This window comes from Patiria miniata, unplaced genomic scaffold (genome assembly GCF_015706575.1).
Source record: "Patiria miniata isolate m_02_andy unplaced genomic scaffold, ASM1570657v1 HiC_scaffold_24, whole genome shotgun sequence".
Classification (NCBI taxonomy): Eukaryota; Metazoa; Echinodermata; class Asteroidea; order Valvatida; family Asterinidae; genus Patiria; species Patiria miniata.
The window spans coordinates 10,527,893-10,537,055 of NW_024037063.1; positions in this window are offsets into that span (position 1 = coordinate 10,527,893).

Consider the following 9,163-nt stretch of genomic DNA (forward strand, 5'->3'; position numbering starts at 1 on the left):
AGTCAATCACAAGTCAACCACAAGTCAGTCACAAGTCAATCGCAAGTCAATCACAAGTCAATCACAAAGTCAATCACAAGTCAATCACAAGTCAATCACAAAGTCAATCACAAGTCAATCACAAGTCAATCACAAGTCAATCACAAGTCAACCACAAGTCAGTCACAAGTCAATCGCAAGTCAATCACAAGTCAATCACAAAGTCAATCACAAGTCAATCACAAGTCAGTCACAAAGTAAATCATAAGTCAGTCACAACTAAATCACAAAGTCAATCACAAGTCAATCACAAGTTAAACACAAAGTCAATCACAAAGTCAATCGCAAAGTCAATCGCAAAGTCAGTCACAAGTCAATCACAAGTCAATCACAAGTCAGTCACAAGTCAATCACAAGTCAGTCACAACTGAATCATAATTCAGTCACAAAGTAAATCATAAGTCATCACAACTAAATCACAGCTAAATCACGAGTCAGTTCATGAGGAACAGGGGACGAACAATGATAAGGATTAATGCTTAGTTTTCAAAGCGCATCATTGACTTTCGAATGACATGTGATTGACTTGTGGTGACGTGGTAAAAAATCATGCAAATAACCAAGTAAATTGAAGTAAATTAATTTTCCAAGAATTCCTATTGTTCTTCCAAATACTTGATGGTGCAATTGATTCATGAACAGTGAAGACTAGGCAAGTAAACAAAAATTACTGAAATGAAAAATATTTTTCGGACAAAACGAATTAATAGGCTCTGAACAAAATGTTGAACAATCATGCAGAAAACGAAAATTTAAAGTATCTTTAAATTTAACTGTGATTCAAATGCTTCAAAAAATCAGTAAAATTTGTACATGTATCTGTTTGGACAAATTTCCCACAGATTCTGAATCAGTGTTTTGTGATCAGCGTAAAAACAAAATGTATTTTTTTGCAGTTTTACTGTGCAGTGCTATAGTCATTTGCATGAATTATTTGTGTGTTGCAAATTGTGCAAAAATGCTTACAGTCATTCCAATGTGCTTTTATGTGACAATGCAAACTGCTGTGACTTGACATATATTTTATTGTTTACAAATGCTTAGAACTTCATGTTGACTATTGTCAAACTTTTGGGGGGATTGTGCTTATAATAAACTGACCCCTGTATTTTTGTATATTTTTTATTGGATTATATCCCCACATTTCAGATGTTGCAGGAATTGAGAACATGGTTCTATTTTTTACCCTCAGGTATACATGTCAAGCATGTAGTTTATCTGTAAATAGTCATTCATTGGTTGTATATACGTGTACATGGGATTTGCGTTATTGTCATGTGTTTTGTTCTTCTAAGGACCTACTTTATTCCATTGCTATTATGTGCATTACTAGCTGGTTCTTACACAAAATAAAGTCCACTTAATCCTTTGTTAGTATCCTTAACATTTTCAATGTTCGGAAAATAATTTACAATGTAGCTTTTTCTATGGGGGGGGGTATTTCTTAACCAGCACAATAATTGACTACTTGGAAGACAAATATTCTCTGACAATTTTTTAATGGAATATTGCAACTACCAGTAGGAACATTGAGAATCATTAAGAAGATACTAATTTAGTATTTGCTATGAAAGTAACGCAGCATTGGATTGTAGGTTATTAGACATTAGTGTGCATGTGTGAATTCATTTCAGATTTGCTTTTTTAGATCTGCCATTTGTCATGGGAGTTACTTTTTTGTTTAACCAATTCGTTTTGGGAAAACCTTCTGAGATACATGTATTTAAGGATGGTGCAGTTCACAAGACCATTTGCAGAGATTGCTGTAGGAAGAAGTCGTGAGTGTAAAACACTCCACTTTTATTTAACTATTATTTCAGCTCTTTAAACATTCTTAGAGTACCAACAAAACAAAAGCTATGTGGATCTAGTGACACAATTGAGCTTTTTAAATATTTGTTAAATATTGTTTTCAGTTCATTGCCAAAAGGCCCCGAGTCAAAAGGTCTCTAGCAAACAGTCAATCAGCAAGAGTGCTTAAACATGAAAAATTTTAGAAAATGAGAAATTTGATCTTTTTTGGCCCAGTTTTCCCAAGAGAGGATCATTATTACATTGTAAAGATTATTCATCAGTGTGTATCAATTGCTTTAAGAAAACCAAAATGCCAACATTTGAAGTCTGGGGTGCATTTTGGCGGTCATAACCAAAAACTGGTTCTGTTGTTTCTCTTTGGTTAATTGCTTTGGGGGTTTGAGTATTGCATTGTCGTGAGTAATTCTCATCCATTTAAAATTCCCAAAGAAATTCGCCGACAAGAAACAACCGAACCAATTCTTGGTTATGACCGCCAAAACGCACCCCTGGTTGCTGGAAATGTGCAAGACCGAAAATACCCCATTTCTTGCAATCATACAGAAGTTGATCGACAGATTTCATAAAACATTGCAGTTGGTATATTTATTTTACAAATTATTCCTCATTTAACGAGTTTGGGGTTTTCAATTTATTTCTCCGTTGTCAGAAGCTTGGTATTTATTGGTACACTAAAAATAATGTTACTATTTGCCACATTTACCTAACTTTTGTTAACTGTTACTAAATCAAGTTCCCAATTAAAAGCTAAAAAGGTCCGTTACATATTTTAAAGATCAATGTAGTTTAATGAGGGTTAATCTAAAGAACAAATATTTTCCTACCTATATCATTACTTCCATCCACATTAGGTATGCAGTTTGACCTATCATATAGCCTGTATATAAGATACATAACTTAAAGCAAATGGTATTTGCCTAGATTATCAGTATTGTAACAGAAGGGTGCAGTGGTTTTGCCAATAAAAATGTGTGTTACGTCAGTGACAGATTGTGTTCTTGATAATCTTTTATTGCTAGATGTAAGTTATAACTTCCAAATTCTTTCTTCTAATACAAAGAAAAAATCAGCCAATTAGACCCCGCCCACTGCACATATGAGTAACCATAGAGGAGTAACCAAACATTGTTCTCTCCAATGTACATGTTCCAAACTTAGGCCCCGCCCACTGTGCACATGGGTAACAAAACATTGCTCTCTGTAATGTGCGCGTTCCAACCATATAGGCCCCTCCCACTGCACACATGAGTACATACCAAAACATTCTTTCCAATGTGCACGTTTCAACAATATAGGCCCCTCCCACTGCACACATGAGTACATACCAAAACATTGTTCTTTCCAATGTGCACGTTTCAACAATATAGGCCCCTCCCACTGCACACATGAGTACGTACCAAAACATTGTTCTATCCAATTCACATGTCTTAGGCCCCGCTCACATGGGTAACAAAACATTGTTCTTGCCAATGTGCATAATCAAACCTCTGGGTGCTACACTAGTGCATGCATGTCAGACTTGTCAGACATTAACCATGGCTATGATTGGTCAAATCATCATGGGGGCGGGGCTTAATGGGTCGGTGTACTGTAGCTCCATAGATAATCTGTACATCTACAGCAGTACCGGTACATTGGATACATGGTCATAGGTTCAACTCCAACAAACATGCGCTCATAGAAAACACCACAAAATCAGAAAGAAAAAGTGCCGCCTGGTGGCGCTCAGGAGCAAGGCGGCAATGTGTTTTTCACTGGTTATTAAAGATTATGACCTCTAGGACAATTTTCTTTTCAATTTTACAAGAGATAGCTGTATCATATTAAAAAATAATATTTTCTCCCCTAAACCACCCCTAAAACGGTTGCCAATCTACATGTATGGGCCCAGGTCTAAATATAGCCCACTGCCTGTATGTGAAATAGACCCACAAGTTGAGGGTTTTTGTGAACGAAATCCCCGGAGTTGGAAGCAACAAATTAAAAATGCTTGATTTCCATAAATATGTCTACAATCCGTCCCAAGTATAGGTCGCAAGGACCTCTTAATCAAAATTCAGGCATGCAACTGGGAAATCACAAAAAAAAAGAGGAAATTCAAATTTTTTCCAGACTTTGTACAGTGTTATTCTATTTTCAATGGCACACATGGGAAGTGAAAAAAGAGGAAATCAGCTGATCCGAGGAAAAGTTGCATGCCTGAAAATTACCTGTGGGATCATATAATATCAAAATATTTTTGAGCTAGCGCACAGTAATTTACAATTTTTTTGTGGTTTGCACCCTCCAATTTTGAAATCAAGCTTTTTAATTTCTTTAATCTGAGGCAGATTTCTCATACCAGAGCACAGCCACATTGATAAAATTGTACATTAATTCACTAAAAAAAATGTTTAAAAACAAAGAAGTACTAACAATTTACACAACAAAATTGAACAAAATTCATATACTAAAAATATAAAACTGGAATGAAGTTCACCTTAGCACTTTTTTTGCAACCAAAATGTGGATTTGAATTGCTGATAAAAAAAACATCCAGTAACAAAATATACATACGCATGAAATGGTACAAAAATATACAGCTCGCTTTTATGAACATGGCCATAGCTGCTTCGCAAAATTTGAAGATGTGAAACTAAGAAAAATCTACACAAATCAACCAAAATAATTTATGACAGTACTGTATAACGTATAGCAACTACTGAATCCTGTTTTTTTTTCATAATCCTGTGCAACCACTCTTGTCAATGGTATATTTGCTGTAGAGAAAGTACAGATTTGACAAATATGATTATGATTATTGAAAATCTAGTAAATACAGGTAAAAGCACCCAAATGTTCTGTTCATAATATTATACCAACCTTGTTTCTTATAATGGTGGGTGGGGTTATTTCAGAAGTTTTCAGACAGCCGTTTTAAAACTGTATATCATTTCAGGCTTGCAGGATTCAGAAATAAACAATACCACACGCACCAACAATTCCTCCTTAAATAAATCCAACCTCAAATAGACAAAACTGAGATAAAAGACAAAACTTCCTCAACCCTAACTCCCTTGACATTTTTTGCTAGGATGCAGCCTCAATCCTGCAAACTCCTCCAACTGCTGCAATGAAAAAATTGCATACAGCCTCAATCCTAAAAAAAATTCATCACTTATTGCTTAACTATGGTCCTTGGAGGGGTGACCACTGCCTCAATCCTGCAAAATCCTCCAGTAATCGCTGTTAATATGTTGAGGCAGAGCCAGTGACATCCTGGAGCAGTATGGAGGATTTCAAGTATAATCTAGGCCTTAATTTATGAATGGCTGAGCATAAACAACACAAGGTTCGGCCCAAGACCTTGACAAAGTGCATCCTCTAAAATCAGCCACACACTTTTGTATATCCTCAATCCTGTATAATCCTCCAATTTCTGCAAGGAGGAGTTTGGCAGATTTGGGAAGGTTAGGGTTAAGTAATAAAGCATTCCATATGCCATGGGGAAAAATGAAGGTTTTTTTATAGTACGATGAATGAAAAATGGTTGGCTACTTTAATAGATACCTGTGGACAATCTCATGGTGCAGCTAAACACACAAATTTGTCAAGCACCGGAAATACCAACTTGGCCAAAAGCGGTTAACAGCAGAAAATGTCATGCGATATAATTGTACTGTTTGGTATTAATTCTTGGATCATTTGTGCTTAGCACAAACATTTGCTAAGCGTTACTTTCTACATAGCGACTCCAAGAAATTGAGCCCCGATTTGTAGGTACCAAAATGCTTACAGTAACAGCTCAACAGTTTAATTTTACTCTACCACTGAGTACATTGAGTACGTGAGGTTTTTGCAGAAACTCAGACACCATCAGTAAGCCCATTGCCGGTACAAACAAAATGTCTTTTTGTCACGGCGGTTGGGTTTCAATACCCCTAGTAAGGTGTGACAGTCTCGGGTAACATTTCAGAAAGCTAGCTCCTAGACTTGTGTATGTGTAAACAGTAGCGGTGTAGGCTTATGCGAGCTGATACAGCCTACTAAGGTTTCATGAATTTAAGACTAACTTGTTGCCTGAGGTTATACGAACTCTTTGAGTTGAAAGAATAGTTGGTGGTGTTTAGTCTACCCTGAGCCCATAGAGGACACATAGGGTGCACGCTAGTGTTGCAGTAAAGGCCTTGTCATGGATCACAACAGGCCGTCACCAAGATGGGGGGGGGGGGGGGGGGGCCTGGTGGTAACTAACATTGTCATTGTTTGAATTCTCCATCATTTAAAGAATAACCCACCTTAAATAAATCTTCATATATTATTAGGTAAGGCAAATTCTTATCAAAAAGTTTTGATGGATAGTCTCGATAACTTGCATGGCGCGATAGGAATGTGATAGGAATCAGATTTTTGTATGTTCTTCCGACTTATTTCGCAACTTAAAACTTACTTTTAGTCCCATATACTTTTCCTGTTTAGGAAGTTGTAACGTTTGTGAAATGATTATTCAATATTTGTGTTTAAAAATATTATAAATCTCCTCTGAATTTTGAGGAAAAATCTGCTGCAGAGACCCCCAGATTTGCTCTAAAATGCACCCGAGAGCTTCTAAAGTTCAAAGTTTTGTTGTGAGTTGGTGTGTCACTATAAAACTTCCCGCACAGGTTTGAAAAATTTCACGCCCCCCCTTTTGGAAAATCCTGGATCCGCCCCTGGAATTTTGTATTTTTGATGGTAGTGGGCCCCCCTAGTTGGTACTATGATGCTCAGGGCTGGATCACAAGTCAATCACAAGTCACAAGGCCATCACAAGTCAGTCACAGATCGTCCTAAGTCAACTCAGTGCCCTAGCTGTTACTTGTGACTTGGCTTGTGAGTAGACTTGTGATTTACTTGTGACCGGATTTGTGGTGTACTCGTGATCCTTCATTTAGCTTGACTTCAACACTATGGGCGCATGCACAGGGCCCTGTGTAACCTACCAATGGACGCCAGTGAACAATTACAGCAACTGTATTTCATTACTATACCTCATACATATTCATGACCAAGAGCCGAATTCTCAGTGGTCCATTCACCATCACATGCCAGATGCTATATTTGCTGTTTACCAAACACGCGCGAGTATTCACGCACAGGCTAAGTACGCATGCATAGTAGACTGTCGCATGGGTTACCTGTGCGACTGTCTACTACGCATGCGCTTTACGAAGCAATCGTCACACTTGTGAAGATCGCACGCGCGAACATCGCCCTATAGCTATACATGAAAGGATGGTTGCACACGTAAATGATAATAAGCATTTTCCCGCCCTCAATGACATGAATGATGCCGAATTGGAGAATATTGTGGACAATAAAGATGCCTCCTGTACTAAAAAAAGTTGTCCAAAAACAATTGTATTTACAACCGTAGTTACTGTATTGCAAACGAACTGAACTTTTCCGAGTTTGACTAATATTATTCTTCTGGTGAGCAGGACAAGTTTCTCCGAAGATATTTTTGTGGATGCATACTGCGGGAAAAATCGGCAACTGAATATGTATGAGGTATAGTAAAACAAATTATAACATGGTTTGAGGGTGGACAGTTGATATTTCGCTCCCCGAGGTATTGGAAGTTGACAAACTAGTTAAGAAGCGAAGCAGAGGGAACTAGTCGGTCAACTTCCAATACTGTTCCATATGCACACTTGTGAGACGTTTGGGCAAAATGAGACGAAACTGGGCACATACAGGCCGTAGTGGAGAAAAATGCAAACAAAACCCCAAATGGTGGTGATTTCTGTTTCATTTGCTGATCTATATATTAATATTTGTAATCTTTGATATGTCTACTACAGTTATTTTAAAGAAATAGTACAAAATTGTGGAATAAAAGTTTGTTTTTTGTTTTGAAAAAAAACATGTGGCATCTTTCATTTTCACAAAGGCTTTTGGAAAGATTTCCATATAAGAAGTTCACTCAACACCCTGTGTACAAACCCTATGAGAGTGGACTGAAAAATTCTAAGTGTTTTCTAAGAAAATGCTTGTATTTTCTCACTGCTCAAATTGACTTTGATGACATGAAATTGCTATCTGGGGGCTTGTTAGTCAATACAGAGGAAAATTAGTAAACTTCTTCTATGGAAATCTTTCCAGATTTTTTACTTTCTTGATATGTCAATAAGTGGGAATTTTAAACAGTCACAAATTGTCCATGGAATGTCCGTTTGAAGTACAACAAACAGTACTGTAAGGAGACTTTGATTCTCTTTCCTAAAACTGAAAACCTCATTTCGACCTCCTCCCAGTTCTGTCCCATTTGCCAGAGTGCCTCAAGTGTTATTCATTTACATTTCAGCAGCAAATGTGACATTGATAGAAGTTTCTCCTGGCATTGAGAGCAGGGTAGGCTGGTGTCACGTCCCCTCATCATGTTCTAGACTTCAAAAGGAAAGGGGAACCAGTCTAGAAGGGACGGTTCCCACCACACCGGTTCACATGCAACATTATCCCTAATTCAGCATCACTGCAAACCATTGAAAGCAACGCTTTGCATTTCCACCGCTTTAAAAACCAAAGCATTACAATATGATATTGCAGCATAATATTACAATACATTATTGAAAATATTGCAAATTTATTACCACAATAAAATGAAAAATAGTTAAAAACTGCTGGTCAATCAATCGTGTTAATTACTACATATGTTAGTAAAGAAAAACATGACGAGCCTAGTCAGTGTTTGGTACCAAGACTCTCACGTAAAGAGTAAATGTGAACTGACCAGCACCCGATTTCATCAACTTACGATGCATCGCATCGCTGCGACGCATCGCATCCCTACGATGCGTCGCAGCTGCGACGCTTCCTGCGATCCATTTCACGAAACACGTCGTAAGTGCGACGCGTCGTAGGTGTATTTATAGCACGACTCGGTGACTGTTTTATGTATTTAGTCAGCGTACAGTAAATAGTCGTCTGATATTCAACAAACAGTCGTCGGATCTCAGCTCGAAATTTGTTAAAACGTAAAACAAAATGGCGGTCGTGCGATGCAATTTTGAAGGAAAACAAGCTCTCAGTGGACTGTATAGCTACTTTGAAATTTTCAACTGCAATATTCCAGTCTAATTCATAATTATTTAATGAATTTTCTATTGACAACTTTACACACATTGCCTTGGTATTATAATCTCGTTAATGTAATGTTTATGGCATTAAACTGGCTTAGATAATGACTCTTCTTATTTTGCGATGACCACTAGACACGTCGTAACACGTGTTTTAAGCCGTTGTCAAGGAACTTACGACGCGTTCAACACATCGCAACTTTCGTGAAATG